Source organism: Gossypium arboreum, chromosome 1 (genome assembly GCF_025698485.1).
Source record: "Gossypium arboreum isolate Shixiya-1 chromosome 1, ASM2569848v2, whole genome shotgun sequence".
NCBI lineage: Eukaryota > Viridiplantae > Streptophyta > Magnoliopsida > Malvales > Malvaceae > Gossypium > Gossypium arboreum.
In genome coordinates this window covers 24,889,476-24,910,638 of record NC_069070.1, presented here as the reverse complement: position 1 = coordinate 24,910,638, position 21,163 = coordinate 24,889,476, and the positions used below count along the sequence as shown (strand labels likewise).

Genomic DNA, 21,163 nt, shown 5'->3' with positions numbered 1-21,163 from the left:
GGTTTGCAGGGAGGATCCAAACACTCATTTAGTGAATTTTCTGGAATTCTGTAACACCTTTAAGATAAATGGCATTTCTGAAGATGCCATTCATCTTCGGTTGTATCCCTTTTCATTAAGGAATAAGGCTAAACAATGGTTGAACTCGTTACCATGAGGGTCAATCACTATTTGGGAATAACTGACCAAAAACTTTTTACTCAAATATTTTTCTTCGGTTAAAACGGCTAAATTGAGGAATGATATCTCTTCTTTTGTAGAGATGGATTTAGAAACACTATATGATGCATGGGAGAGATACAAGGATTTGTTGAGAAGGTGCCCTCACCATGGGTTACCTTTATGGCTACAGGTTCAAACTTTCCACAATGGTTTGAACCCTTCAACTAGACAGATGGTCGATGCAGCGGCCGGTGGAACCTTAAATAACAAAACACCTGAGGAGGCTTATGAGTTCATTGAAGAAATGACACAGAATAATTATCAGTGGCAAGTTATGAGAACAAAGCCAACAAAATCAGTCGGTGTTTTCAACCTAGATGCAGTCACTATGCTATCTAACCAGGTAGAACTTTTAAATAAAAAGATTGATGGTTTATGTGTTTCTGCGCAGGTACATCCGGTGATGCAGTGCGATACAAATGGAGGAGGGATAAATAATCCAGAATGCCTAGCCTACGACCATAGTACTATGAATGAATAAGTCAACTATATGGGTAACAACTCTAGACCACAGAATAATCCATATAGTAATACTTATAATGCAAGTTGGAAGAATCATCCCAACTTCTCTTGGGGTGGTCAAGGCAATCAAAGACCACAACCCCTCCAGGATTTCAACCACCTTACCAGGAGGAAAAGAAGTCGAACCTCGAGAAGATGCTAACAAAATTCATCTCGGTGTCAAAAACACGTTTCCAAAACACCGAAATAGCATTTAAAAATTAGCAAACATCGATTCAAGGTCTCAAAAATCAAATAGGTCAGCTAAGCTGATCTCAGAAAGACCACAAGGTAGCTTGCCCAGCAACACCGACGCTAACCCAAAAGTGCAACTTCATGCAATTACTATCCAATATGAAGAAGGGTTAGTTGAGCCTAAACCATAACCAAGGCAAGAAACAGTGGTAAGTCAAGATAAGGTGGATGAAAGCCAGAACAAACAAAAAACGATAAGCAGAGAATACACACCTCATATGCCATACCCTAAAGCGACAATGAAAGACCACACAGACAAACAATTCTGTAAATTTCTTAACATTTTACAAATGTTACATAATAACTTACCATTTATTGAAGCTCTTTCCCAGATTCCCAACTCGGTCAAATTTTTAAAGGAGCTTCTGGCAAACAAACGAAAGTTAGATTATTCGTCGCATGTAGAGTTGAATGTAGTTTACTCGGCTATTTTGCATAATTAACTACCCAGTAAATTGAAGGATCGAGGGAGTTTTACTATTCCTTGTTTAATTGGTAGTTTAGCTGTTAATAATGCTTTGGTCAACTTAGGGGCGAGTATTAGCGTCATGCCCTATAAAATGTTTAAGCAACTAGGTCATGGGAAGCCCAAACAAACTAGGATAAGTATACAGTTGGCAGATAAAACTATTAGGTTTCCTAAAGGTATTGTTGAAGATGTGCTTGTTAAAATTGACAAATTTATATTCCTAGTCAATTTTGTTGTCTTAGGCATGGATGAGGACAGTGACATACCCTTAATTCTGGGTAGACCATTTTTAGCAACTGCTATAACTATTGTTGATGTTGGTACAGGAGAACTAACACTTCTTATAGGTAATGACACGATTAAACTTCAGGCTTGTGATTCTGTTAGACTATCTAGTGATCAAAATGATATTACGAATTCTTTCCATGAGAATAACATCTTGGCTCAAACTTCTGTGCAAGAAATCCCTAGGGATAAAGTGATGGAGCCACGAACAACTCTTGAGGAATGAAGATTACAAATCAAGGAACTAGATGAATGGCAAACAAAAGTTAAGGAGAAACCGAGAATAAACGATGAACCAAAGTAGTGTCATGATAAACTTAAAGGTAAATTGAATCAACAAAAGGTCAGAGAGAAAGTACTGTTAGATAAAGCAGACCCTCGTGTTGCCACTTTTGAATCTAATGGACCAATCCCTTTAGCGGTACTCAATGTTTTCCCATACGGTACAGTCGAGGTAGCTCATTCCAAATTCAACACTTTTAAGGTAAATAGTACTCGTCTAAAACCTTATTTTGATAAGATTGATAGCAGGAATGAGGAGTTTCAACTCCTTGAACCAGTATGATCGTTCAAATATGATGTGAGTTGAGCTTAGACTATAAATAAGTGCTTCTTGGGAGGCAACCCGAGTACTAACATCACTAACTCGTCTATTTTATCTATTTTTCATGTTTTTTATGCAAGTACATTGACCCACACGGCCTGGGCACACAGGCATGTCCTTGGCCGTGTGGAAACAGGGCTGAAATTTCCCAAACATTGACGTGCATACGGTCTACGATAAATCCACATAGCCGTATGACACGGCCGTGGGAAGTACACGACCTGGAAACACAGGCGTGTCCCAGGCTATGTGAAACTTGGAGCTTAAAGTTTCAAATTTTGAACAAGCCAGTAAGCTACACAGGCAAGGCACATGGTCGTGTCTTTGGACACATGGGCGTGTGGGCTACCACACAGGTGTGGGAAAAGTGAAAGACATAGCACACGGCCTGACAACAAGTGCGTGCCCCAGGCCATGTGACAAATGAGCATTTAATTTTCGCGACGAACACAGGCTAACCATGAGCTACACGGGCGTGTGACACGACCGTGTGGCCCAACATAGGTCTCACACGACTGTGTCCCATTTAACCCCCCCAAAACCTAATTTGTCTTTTGTCTTATTTCTCCTCACACCCTCCCAACCAGTCGTTGCCGCAGTTCCCTCCAACTCCATCTCCGACCAACCACCGACGACCACACTCCTCTTTTCTTTTTCTTTTTTCCCTTCCCCTTTCTCTTTCTTTTCTTTTCTCCTTCCCCCACCCCTTCTTTCTCCCTCTTTCCCTTTCTTTTTCTTTTTTCCCCTCTTCTCCCCCTTTATTCTTTCCCTCCGCCATGCTCCCCTCTCCACTGCAACCACCTCGTCACACGACCGCCAGGCCGCAACACCCAAACCCACCCGATCTACCACTGTCCATGTCCACTTCGACCACCCCCATTGGTTTTTTATTTTTTTCCCTTCTCTTTTCTTCATTTCTTATTACTCTTCTTATTTCTTTATTGTTGATTACTTTTTAGCTTTATTACTAGACCATTAATTATTATTTTTGCTTTCTTAGTTTATTCACCCTTGGTTGGTTCAATGATTTACAGCAAACCTTATGCGAATTGCTAGATTTTCCTCTTGTTTATTCAATCACTACTTTTGGACTGAATCTTGCTTCAATTATTGGACTGATTTAGTGGATTCTTGATATTGTTTGTGTTTAGTTTCTTTCAATAGTATTATGCCTATAGTTTGTCTTAGTTAACTTTATGTTTGTTATTCTTTTTCCATTCACTTTTTGCTGATAATTATTAGTATTATTTATTCATTTCTGAAGGAAATATTTTAATTAATATTATCATTAGTAACTCCACTCAAAGTTCTATTATGTCTACATGATGATTGGTTCGTCCATTTAATTTATTTCATCTTTTTATGGCAGATTTATAATGACAAACACACAAGACAAATAAAAGGTAGCAGTCCCCACTTCGAAAAAGCGGAAGGGTCCTGGCGCAACTTCTTCGAGCGCCTCAACCAAAGCTTGTCACCCTCTGCTTCGATTTTTATCAGGCTTACAGGACGACTTGTTTCAGCTTCTTCAAGTACGACCATTAGGAGTGGGCCGTTGTATTGATTGGGTCGCCTTGGAGCAGGTCCAACTTGCCCACCTTGTTCGATTCCATCTCGCTACGCCCCGTGGGATCGATTCTTTACAATTATCAAGCCCACCTATTCAGAGCTTATCTTGGAGTTTTGTACTACTTTCCATCTACAGCATGTGATGAATACCCATGACGAGGCCAGTACTATCACTTTTAGACTTGGTGGACTTGTAAGACACATGAGTGTACCAGATTTTGGAGCTACTTTGGGCCTCTACACGGAGGAGTTTATGGCTTCTGAGGTTTTTCTACATCTTCACCGTTACATACACCACTTGCCCTCCTACTGTTGGACCGACCTTACGGCAAGTACTATTCCCTATGACCCAAGTCACTCAAAGGCGACTTCTTTTCCTCCAATACTATGCTACATCCATACTATCTTGGCTCATACCCTGATTGAGAGGAGAGAGAGCACCATCGTCGTTAGCACCACTGATTCTTACTTCTTATGGAGTATGACGACTGGCCATGTATTTGATTTGGCATACTTTATTGCCCTTGCTTTTTGCCACCAGACAGACCGCCATAGGAGGGGCCCCATCTGCCTTGGCCTCTACGTAACTCACCTCGCTCGACACTTCAGCCTCTTCGACACTCTACAGATGTCATCAACACTCACACTAGTAGGCCAGATGTCTCCTCAGAGAATTTCTAGTATGATCCACACGAGGATGATAGAGTGACATCGTGGATTCGACCCCCCTCAGTACAGACTCGTTCACACTGATGACCAGGATGAGCTAGAGGACATTACTGATGATGTCCCTTCCCCTCACGAGGACCCACACCCACTGCCACCACCGAGTCACTGACCTCCTGCAGCCACTTTGACCGATATATCTGAGCGACTCACTCATTTCTAGCAATAGTGTTTTGTGAGGTTTGACAGCATCGAGGTGACTCTACAGCAGATTTGCCAGCACTTCAACATCTCGCCTCCACCACCGCCACCACTTCAAGATCCATCTACCGACGAGGATTTTTGAGTCCATTTATTTTTTATCTTTTATTCTTTTCGCTTTATTTTTATTTTTATTTGATGTTATTTTAAAGACTTGTCATTTATACTTTTAAACTATGTTTATCTTTATGGTTATTATCGAGTAACCCTTTAATTCTCTTCACAATTGTGTTTATTTTCTTAATAGTAGCTCCGACATGCACATCATTAGCTATATCTACAATTTTCACTTTCATTATTCCAAGGATTCTATCCAAATAAATCAAGCCAGTTTTGCTTCTCTCCCTCTCTTATGATATTATGCGTCTATTGTTATCTATCTTTGTACATTGAAGACAATGTACATCTTAAGTGTGGGAAGGTTATTTATATGATTCTTTGAAAATCCTTGAATTTTGTCTTATTCTCGAATAAATCCCTCATATCACTATTAGAATGAATTTTGATTGATTTATAAATTTTATTGATATGTTTGAATTTTAATCATAGGGAATTGTGCATTGATTGTTTAAACTTTAAAGACATTAGAGAATCAAGCATAATAAGTTGACTTTTGAGAATTAAAATTGCTAGGTGGTTTCCTTGAATTGAGGTATTATCTTGAAATTTTGAATTTATAGGATTGACATCAAATACCCAGAATTTTCGTGACATTTTGAGCCTTTTAGAACATATATCTTTCTTGCTCACTTATTTTATTGGTTATGAGTGTGTCAACATTGAGTTGTTATACTAGAACTTGCTTCGATTATGCATGTCAAGATTACACCTTTGATTTGATATACTGAGATGATAAAGGCACTTAGGTCTTAACCCATTTACTCCAAAAAAAGCCTACCCATATATTTCACCCTTAGTAGTGTGACAGCCCTAAATTGACCCTAGTCAAAAAGTGGTTTTGGGACCACGAAACCGAGTCTTATAAATAATTAAAGGTTATATTCTGTGTTTATGATGTGCGTAAATGCTTGTGTGATAGTTCCATACTTTAATTTGGTCAGTGTATGTGAAATTTATTAGTAGGGACTAATGTGAGACAATTTAGAAATATGCTAGGCAAGCGTTCAAGTGGCCTATTAATATATGTGGGAAAGTGCTTGTCCTGCATGTCAAATTAGCCAAATTAAAGCATAGTGGCCGGCCATGCTATGGGTGGAAACATGTCACAAACATGTTATGTTAGTGATGTATGTTATGAAAAATAAAATAAGGAGCATGGTAATAAAATAATGAAAGGGAATATGATGAAAAAAAAAAGAAAGAATGTGTGTGATTGTTTCCCCCCCATTGCCGTGAGTTGAAGAAAAGAAAACAAAAAAAAAAGTGTTCATCCTTGAACATCTTTGGCCGAAAACTTTAAGGAGAAAGGAAGAAGAAAGGTTGAAGAGGTTCGGCCATGCATGTAACTAGGCTAAGGTATGTTTGATGTTGCTCCATGAGATTCATGTATATTTTAGTTGTTAGCTTGAGTCCTACCTAGCCCATGGTCTAAATCTTTGCTATGTGAGGGAGATGATACTCGGCCATGGGTGTTGTCTTCTTGGTGGATGCTAGATGTTGTGTTGGTGAGTTTTGTTGTTTCATGTTAAAGTTAGGTGAATGATGATGGATGAGTGTTTGAACCATAAAAAGAATTCGGCTACCTTGTTATGAACTAGGGCCGAATGTGAGTTGGTTGTGGTTGAATATTGCATGCTTGGTAGAATGGTGGATGAAAGTGCGAATGTGGTCTTTGGTTTGGCATGAAGTGATAAATAAAGGTTTAAAAGATAGCTTGTTAATTGATACTCACTAATGAGTTCGAATGGAAGCTTTGTTAAGTGGGAAATGAGTGGTAGAGAGAGAATTATGGACTATTGCCGAATGTATGTTGGATTGATAGAGTCTCCAAATTGATTTTTTATATGTGTATGCATGACCGAATATAATCGGCCACATGGGTAAAGAAATGGGTTATTTGATATGTGGTAAAAGTTAAGTGTTAAACGAAATGGAAATGAAATCATATTGGAATATGTATAGTCGACCACATGAATGAGTACATAGGTTGATGTGTATGTTCGGCCATAGGTAAACATATTGATGGCTTTATCTTGACTTAGAAAATTCGGCTAAGGTGAATATTGGCTAATATGTTGAGTTGATTCATGATTTCATATGTATGTAACTTTAGTGTCTAATGTATATATATGAGCTAAGTACCTTGAGTTCCTCTTTTGATGCTCAAATTATTAAATCAATTTATTTGTTAAATTAAGCTCAAGAGCAAAGGGGAACTAAATCCGATAAAGGGAAGGAAAAAGTGGTCGAATAGCCATCGAAATCGTTCGACTACATCCGAGGTAAGTTTTCAAGCAATGAGACTTAGTTTATGATTTGATTAAGTCATAATGTATGTGCATAGAGATAGTGTCATAAAGCAAAGTAAACCATGCTGTTTGTATGTGGCTAGTGAGCCGAAAATGGGTTTGCTTAATACGCGACTTGTGTTTGAACTCTAATTATGAAAATGAAATATAGATGTGTCATGATTTATTGATATGTGCATGAATATTTGGATGATAACCGGGCTAAGTCCCGAAGGCATTTTGCGCTAGTGACTAGTTTCGGGCTAACTCCCGAAGGCATTTGTACGAGTTATTATATCCGGGCTAAGTCCCGAAGGCATTTGTGCGAGTTACTATATCCGGGCTAAGTCCTGAAGGCATTTGTGCGAGTTACTATATCCGGGCTAAGTCCCAAGGCATTTGTACGAGTTACTATATCCGGCTAAGTCCCAAAGGCAATTGTGCGAGTTACTATATCCGGCTATGTCCCAAGGCATTGAGCGAGTAGCTATATCCGGTTAAATCTCAAGGTACTTGGCTTGGGAATGAACGACCTTGCTGTAATAGTTTCAATTAATATGCTCGTAAAATCCCAGCAATGAGGTATGTCTCGTATATGCATTGATTTAGTTGAGCCTTACAATTAGTATTCGCTCAGTCGATAAATGAGCTACCGGCCTTTGGCTAAGTTGATCTTTTGTGTATGAATATAAGGGTTGGTGATGTGAAGTAAGTATGATATTGAGAATTTGTGCATATGAAATTATCTGTTTAGCCATATGAATGCTACACTTTAGTTGTGTCTAATTTTATGGCTCAAACTTACTAAGCATTAAATGCTTACTCCGTTCTTTGAATCTTTGTTTTATAGATTTTGGTTCGTCAGCTATCGGACTCGGGATTATTGAAGTCAAAGTCGCCCACACTATCAAAGCCCCTTTGGTACACTTTTGGTTGAACTTTGAAATGGCATGTATAGGACTACCTGTTTTGTTGTTGGTCATGGACCCTTTGGTTTTGTATAAATTTGGATAGCCATGCGAAAATGGCTTATATACACTTTGAGCTTAGTATTATAATTGTCTTGTATGATGTTCATTAAGAGGTATGGAAATGTTTGGGAATGATTAGCCATTGGAATGGTTAATCATGATCATATTTTGTGCTATTCATGCAAAAAGGGCTAGTTGAATCATGGAAACCATGTAATAGGTAAAGTCTACCTTAAAAATAGATGCTGATAGCAGCAGTGACGTGAATGTGAAAAATCACTAAAAATAGTACGAATGGAACTAAATAGTGAATAAATTATGTAATCGAACCTTGATGAATATATTTTCATAGGAAAGTAATTAAACGATCATATGAACAGTATATTATGAGATATTTAAGTTTTCGTGAGACAGGGCCAGAACGGTTTCTGGATTCCCTGTTCCGAGTTTGGAAATTCATAATAAATTAACCAGAGATAATTATAAGTCATGCCTTATATGTATAGATTTATTTTTGAGTCTAGTTTCATTAGAAACAAACGGCATCAGTATTGAAGCCCTGTACAGGGAGATATCCAAGTTGTAATGAGCAAAGGTCAGTGTAGTCGAACCCTGAAACAGGGGAGACTTTAACTAATAAACTGTACTAATTGGATCTATAAAAAATTATAGAAAAAAAATTGTAGATGGATATATGAGTCTAGTTTCAGGAAAAATTTACGAAACTTGATTTCGAGTTTTGAAACTCAAGATATGATTTTTAAGGCGACAGTGATGCAGTAACCAGCTTGTCTAGAAATTTTTTAAATGGACTGTAAAAATAAGTGAATTTAGTCTGTGAACCCCTCGTGTCCGACTCCGGAAACGGTCTAGGGTACGGGGTGTTACAATTTTATTGGTATTAGAGCTACGGTTTAGTCGATTCTAGGACTATCGTAATGCGTTTGGGTCTAGCTACACATGCCATTTTATGTGATTATTTGATAGTGTGGTGATTTCTGACATTTGCAAATGTGTTTATTTATAGTATTGGATCTCGATCCCAACCGAGCGGTAGCTGATGATCTTGAGAGTGTAGCGCCTACTCCCGCACAAGGGACAGCACCGGCGGACTCTCAACCTAATGCTAGTAATCTGAATGATGAAGCTAGACAAGCATTCTATAGCGTGATGAATGATTTGTTCAACCAATACATTCGAACTAATACGGCTGTTCCACAACCTCCATTCCAGACAAATACCACCCCCGCACCTACAATACCTCCAGTAACTGACCAAATAAGGTCAAATAAGCCCCAGATTGATGAATCCGAAAACACGGGCTATGAATTTAAAGCTACGGACAGCGATGATGCCGAGCAAGCTGAATTTTGGTTGGACAACACCATCCGGGTACTCGATGAGTTATCTTGCACACCCGATGAGTGCCTAAAGTGTACTATCTCCTTGCTACGTGATTCTACCTACTATTGGTGGAATACGTTGACTTCTGTCGTGCCCAGAGAGCAAGTAACTTGGGAGTTTTTCCAAACCGAGTTTCGAAAGAAGTATATCAGTCAGAGATTCATTGAAAAAAAACGGAAGGAATTTCTTGAACTTAAACAAGGTTCCATATCAGTTACCGACTATGAACGAAAATTTGTAAGGCTTAGCCAGTACGCGCGAGAATGCATTTCTTCAGAAGCCATGATGTGTAAACGTTTCGGGGATGGAGCTCAGTATGGAGAAAAGAAAAGCTGATATGGGAGCAAAAGAGTTTCGTAAGAGGTCTTCAGGGAAGCCCTTTCCACAGTCATCGAAGAAATTTAGAGATGATTTAGGCCGATCTAGAAACACTTCGGGCTTTTCTAGACGAGATCGCGATCGACCCCTTGTGAGTGCACGAGTAACTTCGGTCGCCAGTGTTGGAACTGATCGTCGAGACAGAGCAGAGTGCCAGTATTGTGGTAAATGGCATTCGGGGAGTTGTAGATTCCATGACCGCTCCTGTTACAAGTGCGGGTCAGTTGACCACTTCATTAAAGATTTCCCGAGGTTGTCTGAATAGAATGCAAATCAGAGTGGGAAACTGGGTGCTACCACTGCTCGAGGTAGACCATCTAGAAATACGGGCAATGTTAGTGGTGGTCAGAGAGGATCTAGAGATGCTACGACTAGATCTGAGGCTCGTGCTCCTGCTAGGGCTTATGCTATACGCGCACGCGAGGATGCTTCCTCGCCAGATGTTATTACCGGTACTTTTACTCTCCTTGATACTAATGTGATTGCTTTGATTGACCCTGGTTCTACTCATTCTTATATATGTGAAACCTTAGCATCCAGTAAGACTTTACCTATTGAGTCTCATCGAGTTCGTAATTCGGTGTCAAATCCCTTGGGTCGTTACGTGCTTGTCGACAAAGTGTGTAAGAAATGTCCCTAGTAATTGAGGTTCTGCTTCCTACGGACTTGATGCTTTTGCCATTTGATGAATTTGATGTTATCCTCGGTTTAGATTGGTTGACCGTGCATGATGCGGTTGTGAATTGCAAAAGCAAGACTATTGATTTGAGGTGCTAAATAATGAGATAATTCGAGTTGAGTCTACGGACTTAAAGGGTTGCCGGTGTAATATCATCAATGTTGGCTCAGAAATATGTAAGAAAGGGGTGCGAAGCATACCTTACGTATGTACTTGATGACAAAGAGTTAGAAAGGAAACCCGAATCTGTGCCGGTGGTTTGTGAATACCCGGATGTTTTTCCCGAAGAATTACCGGGTTTACCACCTGTTCGGGAGGTAGAGTTTGGTATTGAGCTTGTACCTAGGACTACGCCGATTTCGATAGCTCCGTATCGTATGGCACCAACCGAGTTAAAAGAGTTGAAAGCTCAGTTGCAAGAATTGACGGATAGAGGTTTCGCTCGACCAAGTTTCTCACCTTGGGGTGCACCAGTATTGTTTGTGAAAAAGAAGGATGGAACCATGAGGTTGTGCATCGACTATCGTCAGCTGAATAAGGTGACAATAAAGAATAAATATCCGATGCCACGTATTGACGATTTGTTTGATAAACTAAAGGGAGCCTCAGTGTTTTCAAAGATAGATTTGAGATCGGGTTATTACCAGTTGCGAATTCGAGATTCGGATATACCCAAAACTACTTTCAGAATGAGATACGGCCACTACGAGTTCTTAGTGATGCCGTTTGGGCTCACTAATGCCCCTGCGGTATTTATGGATTTGATTAATCGGATCTTTAGACAGTATTTGGATCGGTTCGTAGTTGTGTTTATTGATGACATTTTGGTCTATTCAAGAGATGAGACCGAACATGTTGAGCACCTGAGATTAGTGTTGCAAATTTTACGGGATAAGCAGTTATATGCTAAGTTCAGTAAGTGTGAGTTCTGGTTAAGAGAGGTTAGCTTCTTGGGTCATGTGGTATCCGCATGGTATTCGAGTTGACCCGAGCAAAATTTCAGCCATACTTAACTGGAAGCCTCCGAGAAATATTATTGAGGTTCGGAGCTTTTTGGGACTTCCCGGTTACTACCGATGGTTTGTAAAAGGTTTCTCGATGATAGCCACTGTAACACCCCGTACCCAAGTCTGTTACCGGAATCGAACACAAGGTGCACACAGACTTAACTTAATTATTTTCACAGTCCATTTAGAAATTTCCAGACAAGCTAGTTACTGCATCACTGTCGCCTTAAAAATCATATCTTGAGTTTCAAAGCTCGAAAATCAGTTTCATAATTTTTCCCTGAAACTAGACTTATATGTCCATCTACATATTTTTTTCTAGAATTTTTGGTCAGGCCAATTAGTACAGTTTATTAGCTAAATTCTCCCCTGTTACAGGGATCGACTACACTGACCTTTGCGCATTACGACTTGGATATCTCCCTGTACAGGGCTTCAATACTGGTGCCGTTTGTTTATATAGAAACTAGACTCAAAGAGGAATCTATAAATATATGGCATGACTCCTAATTATCTCTGGTTAATTTAGAATAAATTTCCAAAGTCGGAACAGGGATTCCAGAAACCGTTCTGGCCCTGTTCCACGAAAACCTAAATATCTCTTAACATATAACTCATATGACAGTTTCGTTTCTTCCATATGAAAGTAGATTCATCAAGGTTCATTTAAATAATTTATTCACTATTTAATTCCATCCCTACTATTTTTAGTGATTTTTCACATCCACATCACTGCTGCTGTCAGCATCTGCCCTTGAGGTAGACTTTACCTATTTCATAATTTCCATGATTCAATTAGCCCTTTTTGCATACATGGCACAAAGAATGATCATGATTAACCATTCCAATGGCTAATCGTTTCCAAACATTTCCATACCTCTTAATGAACAACATACAAAATGATTATGATACCATGCCAAAGTGTATATAAGCCATTTTCGCATGGCTATCCAAATTTATACAAAATCAAAGGGGTCTATGACCAACAAACGAAAGAGTAGTCCTATACATGCCATTTCAAAGCTCAACCAAAATTTGTATCAAAAGGGGCTTTGATAGTGTGGGAGACTTCGACTTCCAAAAATCCGAGTCCGATGGTGACGAGCCAAAATCTATAAAACAGAGAACAAAGAAACGGAGTAAGCAATTTATGCTTAGTAAGTTTTGAGCAAGGGATTCCAGCACAACAAAAGCATAGCATTCATATAGCTAAACGGATAATTTCATATGCACACATTCTCAATATCATACTTACTTCACATTACCAACCCTTATGTTCATACACAAAAGATCAACTTAGCTAAAGGCGGTAGCTCATTTATCAACCGGCGAATACTTATTTGTAAGGGCTCAACTAATTCAAAGCACATACTGAAACATACCTCATTGCTGGAATTTTCCAAGCGTATTAACTGAAATTTTACAGCAATATTGCTCATTCCCGAATCACGTACCTTGGATTTTATCCGGATATAGCGACTTCGCCGATTGTCTTCGGACATAGCCCGGTTATAGTGATTCGCACAATTGCCTTCGGAATTAGCCCGATTTAGTAACTCGCACAAATGCCTTGGGACTTAACCGGTTTTGGTAACTCGCACAAATGCCTTCGAATTGACCAGATTTAGTCACTTAGCACAAAAGCCTTGGGACTTAGCCGGATACCATTGAATAACCAAGCACATATATCAACAAATCATAACACATTCTTATTACATTCTCATTACCAAAGCTCAAACACAAGACACTTATCATATTTTCAATTTCGGCTCAATAGCCACACACAAAGAGCATGATTTCGATTTGCTTAAAACATAATCTAATCAAATCATAATTTAAGCTCTATTACTCAAGAACTTACCTCGGATGTTGTCGAATGATTCCGATGGCTATTCGACCACTTTTTCCTTCCCTTTATCAGATTTAGCTCCCCTTTGCTCTTGAGCTTAATTTAACGAATAAATTGATTTAATCATTTGAGCATCGAAAGAGGATTTCAAGGTACTTAGCCAACATATTTTCATTAGACATTAAAGTCACATATGTACGAAAATCATGAATCAAACTCAACACATTAGTTAGTACTCTCCTTAGCCAAATTTTCCAAGCCAAGAATAGGCATCAATATGCTTGCCTCTAACCGAATGCATGCACACCAATCCCCCTCATGTGGCCGAATATGCATGTCCATGTTGAGGCCAATTATACACTTAATACCACACATAAACGGCATACATTTTACTAACTAACGCATTCCATATTGTAACTCAATACGCATCAATCATTTACTTCATAACCGAAACATCATCATATGAAAATATATACCTTGAGATAGTATATATGTCATACCAATACATTATGTGCAAACATATATATATATATATATATATATATATATATGCTAGAGCCGAATCTCAAAGTTGATTATAACTAAACATGAACATAAATCCAAAACACAAATCTTACCTACCATGCAATAAGCATAAATTATACTTATGGATGTACCCTGACCGAATACATCACAACACCATACCATTTCAATTTTGGTCATGGTTAAACAAAGAACTTAATGTCTCACTCAAAAATGCTAAAAAGAAAGTCCAAGAGCCATCAATCCACCATCACATGTATCATTAGCAAGCTTCATATTTAACATGCAATGGCATTAACACAAAATCCACCTTGGCCGAATACCACCCCCATGACATAGTAAGGATTTGAACCATGGGCTAATAAGAACATCAAGTTAGCAACCAAAAACATGCATGAATCTCATGGCACAACATCAAACATACCTTAATCTTGATACAAGTATGGCCAAACCTCCTCCTAATCCTCTTCCAAACCAAGCATGAAGCAAAAACCCCTTCCTTCTTCCTTAGAACTTTCAGCTCAAAGAAATGAAAAAAAAGGATGAACAACAATTTTTTTTCTCTCTTTTCTTCAACTCACGGCAATGGGGGGGTAACACACACATTCTTTCTTTTTTTTTTCTTCCCTTTCATTATTCAATTCCCATGCTCATTATTTTATTTTTTTCTTACATACACCATTGTCACAACATGTTTCATGACATGTTTTGCCCATAATCCCTTGTCATGGCCGGCCACTAGCTATTAGGGAGGAAATTTGACATGCAAGTCCTCCCTTTTAATTACATGCACTATTAGGTCCTTATAGATTAGCCTATCACATTTGAAAAGTGTCACACAAGTCCTAATAACTGAATTCACATGCAATCGACTAAATCGAAGCTTGAAATTTTCACACATTCATAAATACATATTCTAGACAATAAATATTACGTTCAAACATTTCGGTGACTCGGTTTAGCGGTCCCGAAACCACTTTCCGACTAGGGTCAATTTTGGGCTGTCACAGCCACACCAATGACGAAGCTACTTCAAAAAGATGTTAAGTTCGAATGGACGGAAAAATGTCAGAAAAGTTTTGATCAACTGAAAACTTATTTGACCAAGCTCAAGACTAGTGCAGCCGAATCGTGCAAAGAGTTTGTCATTTATAGCGATGCATCCCTACTTGGGTTGGGTTGCGTATTGATGCAAGAAGGTCGAGTTGTGGCCTATGCATCGAGACAACTGAAGCCACATGAGAAAAATTATCCGACCCATGATCTCGAACTAGCTGCCATCGTATTTGCTTTGAAAATATGGCGACACTACTTATTTGGGGAGAAGTGCCATGTATATTCAGATCACAAAAGTCTCAAATATTTGATGACTCAAAGAGACTTGAATCTGCGGCAAAGACGTTGGCTCGAGTTGTTAAAAGATTATGAGCTTGTCATTGACTATCACCCGGGAAAGGCTAATGTGGTTGCGGATGCCTTAAGTCGCAAATCACTGTTTGCTTTACGAGCGATGAATGTACACTTGTTTGTTCTATCCGACAATGTGTTAGTGGCGGAATTAAAGGCCAAACCATGGTTGATTCATCAAATTCGTGAAGCTCAGAAAGTCGATGATGAATTGGTTGCAAAACGGGCTGAATGTGTTCCGAATATGGAATCAGAGTTTCAAATTGATGATGACGATTGTTTGAGGTTCAGAAGTCGTTTGTGTGTTCCAAGAAATTCAGAACTCATTTCGATGATTCTGAACGAAGCTCATTGTAGCCAAATGTCAATTCACCCGGGGAGTACGAAAATGTACCACGACCTAAGACGTCAGTTTTGGTGGCATGGTATGAAACGAGACATTTCCGATTTTGTCTCGAAGTGCTTAGTATGTCAGCAAGTGAAGGCGGACATCAAGTGCCTACCGGTTTACTTCAACCAATCATAATACCTGAATGGAAATGGGATCGAGTCACGATGGATTTCGTATCTGGGTTGCCAGTATCGGCAAGTAAGAAGGATACGATTTGGGTTGTTGTGGATAGACTGACTAAGTCAGCTCACTTTATTCCCGTACGCACGGATTTTTCAATGGATAAACTAGCTGAATTGTATGTTTCTCAGATTGTGAGATTACACGGGGTACCTATTTCTATCGTGTCGGATAGAGATCCGAGATTCACCTCACGATTTTGGAAGAAATTGCAAGAAGCTTTGGGTACCAAGCCGCATTTTAGCACTGCTTTTCATCCCCAAACCGATGGTCAATCTGAGCGGATAATTCAGATACTCGAGGATATGTTGAGATGCTGCATCCTTGAGTTTAGTGGTTCATGGGAACGGTATTTACCTTTGATTGAATTCGCTTACAACAATAGTTTTCAATCAAGTATTAAGATGGCACCTTACGAGGCTTTGTACGGTCGCAAATGCCGTAAACCATTGTTTTGGACCAAGCTCGGTGAAAGTAAAATTTTCGAAGTTGATTTGATTAAAGATGCTGAACAGAAAGTAAAAGTAATCCGTGAAAGTCTAAAGGCAGCCACAAATCGTCAGAAGTCGTAGGCGGATTTGAAACAAAGAGATATTGAGTATCAGGTGGGAGACAAAGTGTTTCTTAAGGTTTCACCTTGGAAAAAGATACTCAGATTTGGCCGTAAGGGCAAATTGAGTCCGAGATTCATTGGGCCGTATGAAATCTCCGAACGAGTTGGTCCAGTTGCATACAGGTTGCTTTTACCCCCTGAACTTGAAAGGATCCACAACGTTTTTCATGTTTCGATGCTTCGACCTTACAGATCTGATCCTTCGCACATAATAAGTCCCTCTGAGGTTGAAATTCAAACCGATATGAGTTATGAAGAAGAACCAATTCGTATCCTAGCTCGTGAAGTGAAAGAGTTGCGAAACAAAAGGGTTCCGTTAGTAAAAGTGTTATGGCTCAAACACGGAATCGAAGAAGCTACTTGGGAAACCGAGAACTCTATGAAAGAACGATACCCAAACCTATTTACCGGTAAGATTTTCGGGACGAAAATTTCTTAAGTGGGGAGAGTTGTGACATTCTAAATTGACCCTAGTCGGAAAGTGGTTTCGGGACCACGAAACCGAGTCTTGTAAATAATTAAAGGTTATATTCGTGTTTATGATGTGCGTAAATGCTTGTGTGATAGTTCCATACTTTAATTTGGTCAGTGTATGTGAAATTTATTAGTAGGGACTTATGTGAGACAATTTAGAAAAATGCTAGGCAAGTGTTCAAGTGGCCTATTAATATATGTGGGAAAGTGCTTGTCCTTGCATATCAAATTAGCAGATTAAAGCATAGTGGCGGCCATGCTATGGGTGGAAACATGTCACGACATGTTATGTTAGTGATGTATGTTAGGAAAAATAAAATAAGGAGCATGGTAATAAAATAATGAAAGGAATATGATGAAAAAAAAGAAAGAATGTGTGTGATTGTTTCCCCATTGCCGTGAGTTGAAGAAAAGAAAAAAAGTGTTCATCCTTGACCATCTTTGGCCGAAAACTTTAAGGAGAAAGGAAGAACAAAGGTTGAAGAGGTTCGGCCATGCATGTAACTAGGCTAAGGTATGTTTGATGTTGCTCCATGAGATTCATGTATATTTTAGTTGTTAGCTTGAGTCCTACCTAGCCCATGGTCTAAATCTTTGCTATGTGAGGGAGATGATACTTGGCCATGGGTGTTGTCTTCTTGGTGGATGCTAGATGTTGTGTTGGTGAGTTTTGTTGTTTCATGTTAAAGTTAGGTGAATGATGATGGATGAGTGTTTGAACCATAAAAGAATTCGCTACCTTGTTATGAACTAGGGCGAATGTGAGTTGGTTGTGGTTGAATATTGCATGCTTGGTAGAATGGTGGATGAAAGTGCCGAATGTGGTCTTTGGTTTGGCATGAAGTGATAAATAAAGGTTTAAAAGATAGCTTAAGTTAATTGATACTCACTAATGAGTTTGAATGGAAGCTTTGTTAAGTGGGAAATGAGTGGCCGAGAGAGAGAATTATGGACTATTGCCGAATGTATGTTGGATTGATAGAGTCTCCAAATTGATTTTTTTTATGTGTGTATGCATGACCGAATATAATTGACCACATGAGTAAAGAAATGGGTTATTTGATATGTGGTAAAATTTAAGTGTTAAACGAAATGGAAATGAAATCATATTGGAATATGTATAGTCGACCACATGAATGAGTACATAGGTTGATGTGTATGTTCGGCCATAGGTAAACATAGTGATGGCTTTATCTTGACTTAGAAAATTCGGCTAAGGTGAATATTGGCTAATATGTTGAGTTGATTCATGATTTCATATGTATGTAACTTTAGTGTCTAATGTATATATATGAGCTAAGTACCTTGAGTTCCTCTTTTGATGCTCAAATGATTAAATCAATTTATTTGTTAAATTATGCTCAAGAGCAAAGGGGAACTAAATCCGATAAAGGGAAGGAAAAAGTGGTCGAATAGCCATCGAAATCGTTCGACTACATCCGAGGTAAGTTTTCGAGCGATGAGACTTAGTTTATGATTTGATTAAGTCATAATGTATGTGCTTAGAGATAGTGTCATAAAGCAAAGTAAACCATGCTGTTTGTATGTGGCTAGTGAGCCGAAAATGGATTTGCTTAATACGCGACATGTGTTTGAACTCTAATTATGAAAATGAAATATAGATGTGTCATGATTTATTGATATGTGCATGAATATTTGGATGATAACCGGGCTAAGTCCCGAAGGCATTTTATGCTAGTGACTAGTTCGGGCTAAGTCCCAAGGCATTTGTACGAAGTTATTATATCCGGGCTAAGTCCCGAAGGCATTTGTGCGAGTTACTATATCCGAGCTAAGTCCCGAAGGCATTTGTGCGAGTTACTATATCCGGGCTAAGTCCCGAAGGCATTTGTACGAGTTACTATATCCGGGCTAAGTCCCGAAGGCAATTGTGCGAGTTACTATATCCGAGCTATGTCTCGAAGGCATTGAGCGAGTAGCTATATCCGGTTAAATCCCGAAGGTACTTGGCTTGGGAATGAACGACCTTGCTGTAATAGTTTCAATTAATATGCTCGTAAAATCCCAGCAATGAGGTATGTCTCGTATATGCATTGATTTAGTTGAGCCCTTACATTTAGTATTCGCTCAGTCGATAAATGAGCTACCGGCCTTTGGCTAAGTTAATCTTTTGTGTATGAATATAAGGGTTGCTGATGTGAAGTAAGTATGATATTGAGAATTTGTGCATATGAAATTATCTGTTTAGCCATATGAATGCTACACTTTAGTTGTGTCTAATTTTATGGTTCAAACTTACTAAGCATTAAATGCTTACTCTGTTCTTTGAATCTCTGTTTTATAGATTTTGGTTCGTCAGCTATCGGACTCGGGATTATTGAAGTCAAAGTCGCCCACACTATCAAAGCCCCTTTGGTACACTTTTGGTTGAACTTTGAAATGGCATGTATAGGACTACCCGTTTTGTTGTTGGTCATGGACCCTTTGGTTTTGTATAAATTTGGATAGCCATGCGAAAATGGCTTATATACACTTTGAGCTTAGTATTATAATTGTCTTGTATGATGTTCATTAAGAGGTATGGAAATGTTTGGGAACGATTAGCCATTGGAATGGTTAATCATGATCATATTTTGTGCTATTCATGCAGAAAGGGCTAGTTGAATCATGGAAATCATGTAATAGGTAAAGTCTACCTTAAAAATAGATGCTGATAGCAGCAGTGACGTGAATGTGAAAAATCACTAAAAATAGTAGGAATGGAATTAAATAGTGAATAAATTATGTAATCAAACCTTGATGAATCTATTTTCATAGGAAAGTAACGAAACGATCATATGAATAGTATATTATGAGATATTTAAGTTTTCGTGTGACAGGACCAGAACGGTTTCTGGATTCCCTGTTCCGACTTTGGAAATTCATCATAAATTAACCAGAGATAATTAGAAGTCATTCCTTATATGTATAGATTCCTTTTTGAGTCTAGTTTGATTAGAAACAAACGGAATCAGTATTGAAGCCCTGTACAGGGAGATATCCAAGTCGTAATGCGCAAAGGTCAGTGTAGTCGAACCCTGAAACAGGGGAGACTTTAACTAATAAACTGTACTAATTGGCTCGACCAAAAATTCTAGAAAAAAAACTTGTAGATAAATATATGAGTCTAGTTTCAGGAAAAATTTACGAAACTGGTTTTCGAGTTTTGAAACTCAAGATATGATTTTTAAGGCGACAGTGATGCAGTAACCAGCTTGTCTGGAAATTTTTTAAATGGACTGTAAAAATAAGTGAATTTAGTCTGTGAACCCCTCGTGTCCGACTCCGGCAACGGTCTCGGGTACGGGGTGTTACAAGTAGACCCCTTTGAGCCTTAACCATTGTTTCTTGATTTTCCCCTTAATGTTAACCCACGACTTTACCTTTTTGATTTGTTAAGAAATTCTCCTTTTTTATTGAATCTCTTTTTATCGAGATTTGATTTGATTAGTTACCTAACTATTTTTGTCCATTTTAGTTGCTGAATTATTTATACTTTTCATTATGTTCTTATTCTTAACAAAAAAGAACCCCGTATTTTTATATTCATTCAATTACATATTGTTTTAAAGAGATTGGATAAGTTAAAGTTATTATATTGAGGGAAAGCTCACTTTATTTTGGAAAGTTTTAATTCTGGCACTTGTTTGTAATTCAGTAATTAGTTTTATTCTTTTATTTTGGGTAATTTATTAAATTAATCTCAATTCTAACCCTATTTTTTTAGCCTTTATCCACACCTTTAACCCAAGCCCCATCACAACCCTGTTAAAGACATTTTGATTTGTGTAACATCTCATTTATAGTGGTGGAGATTTGATTTTTCATGCAAGCCTATGGTAATAACTTTTCATGTTTGACTTTTGAGTGCTTAATTATTGAATCTTAAACATTTCGAGTGATTTGAGTGAATCTTTAGTGAGGATGTAAACTCTTGTCGATTTGGAATTAAAGGTAATTATTGAAATAATGGGAGATACTTATGATTTTATGATTAAAATGCTCAACTTGGATTGTTTCAAAATTTGATGTTCTTTTAGTTGAATTC

At 38.4% G+C, this 21,163-nt stretch overlaps 1 non-coding gene across 1 annotated transcript; it reads right to left on the bottom strand.

Annotated features, from left to right (window-relative positions):
- Positions 1–229: 229 nt before the first annotated feature.
- LOC128281792 (small nucleolar RNA R71) lies at positions 230–336 on the bottom strand. Its single transcript, XR_008272065.1, has one exon. It is a non-coding gene; the product is annotated as a small nucleolar RNA R71 (small nucleolar RNA).
- Positions 337–21,163: the final 20,827 nt, after the last annotated feature.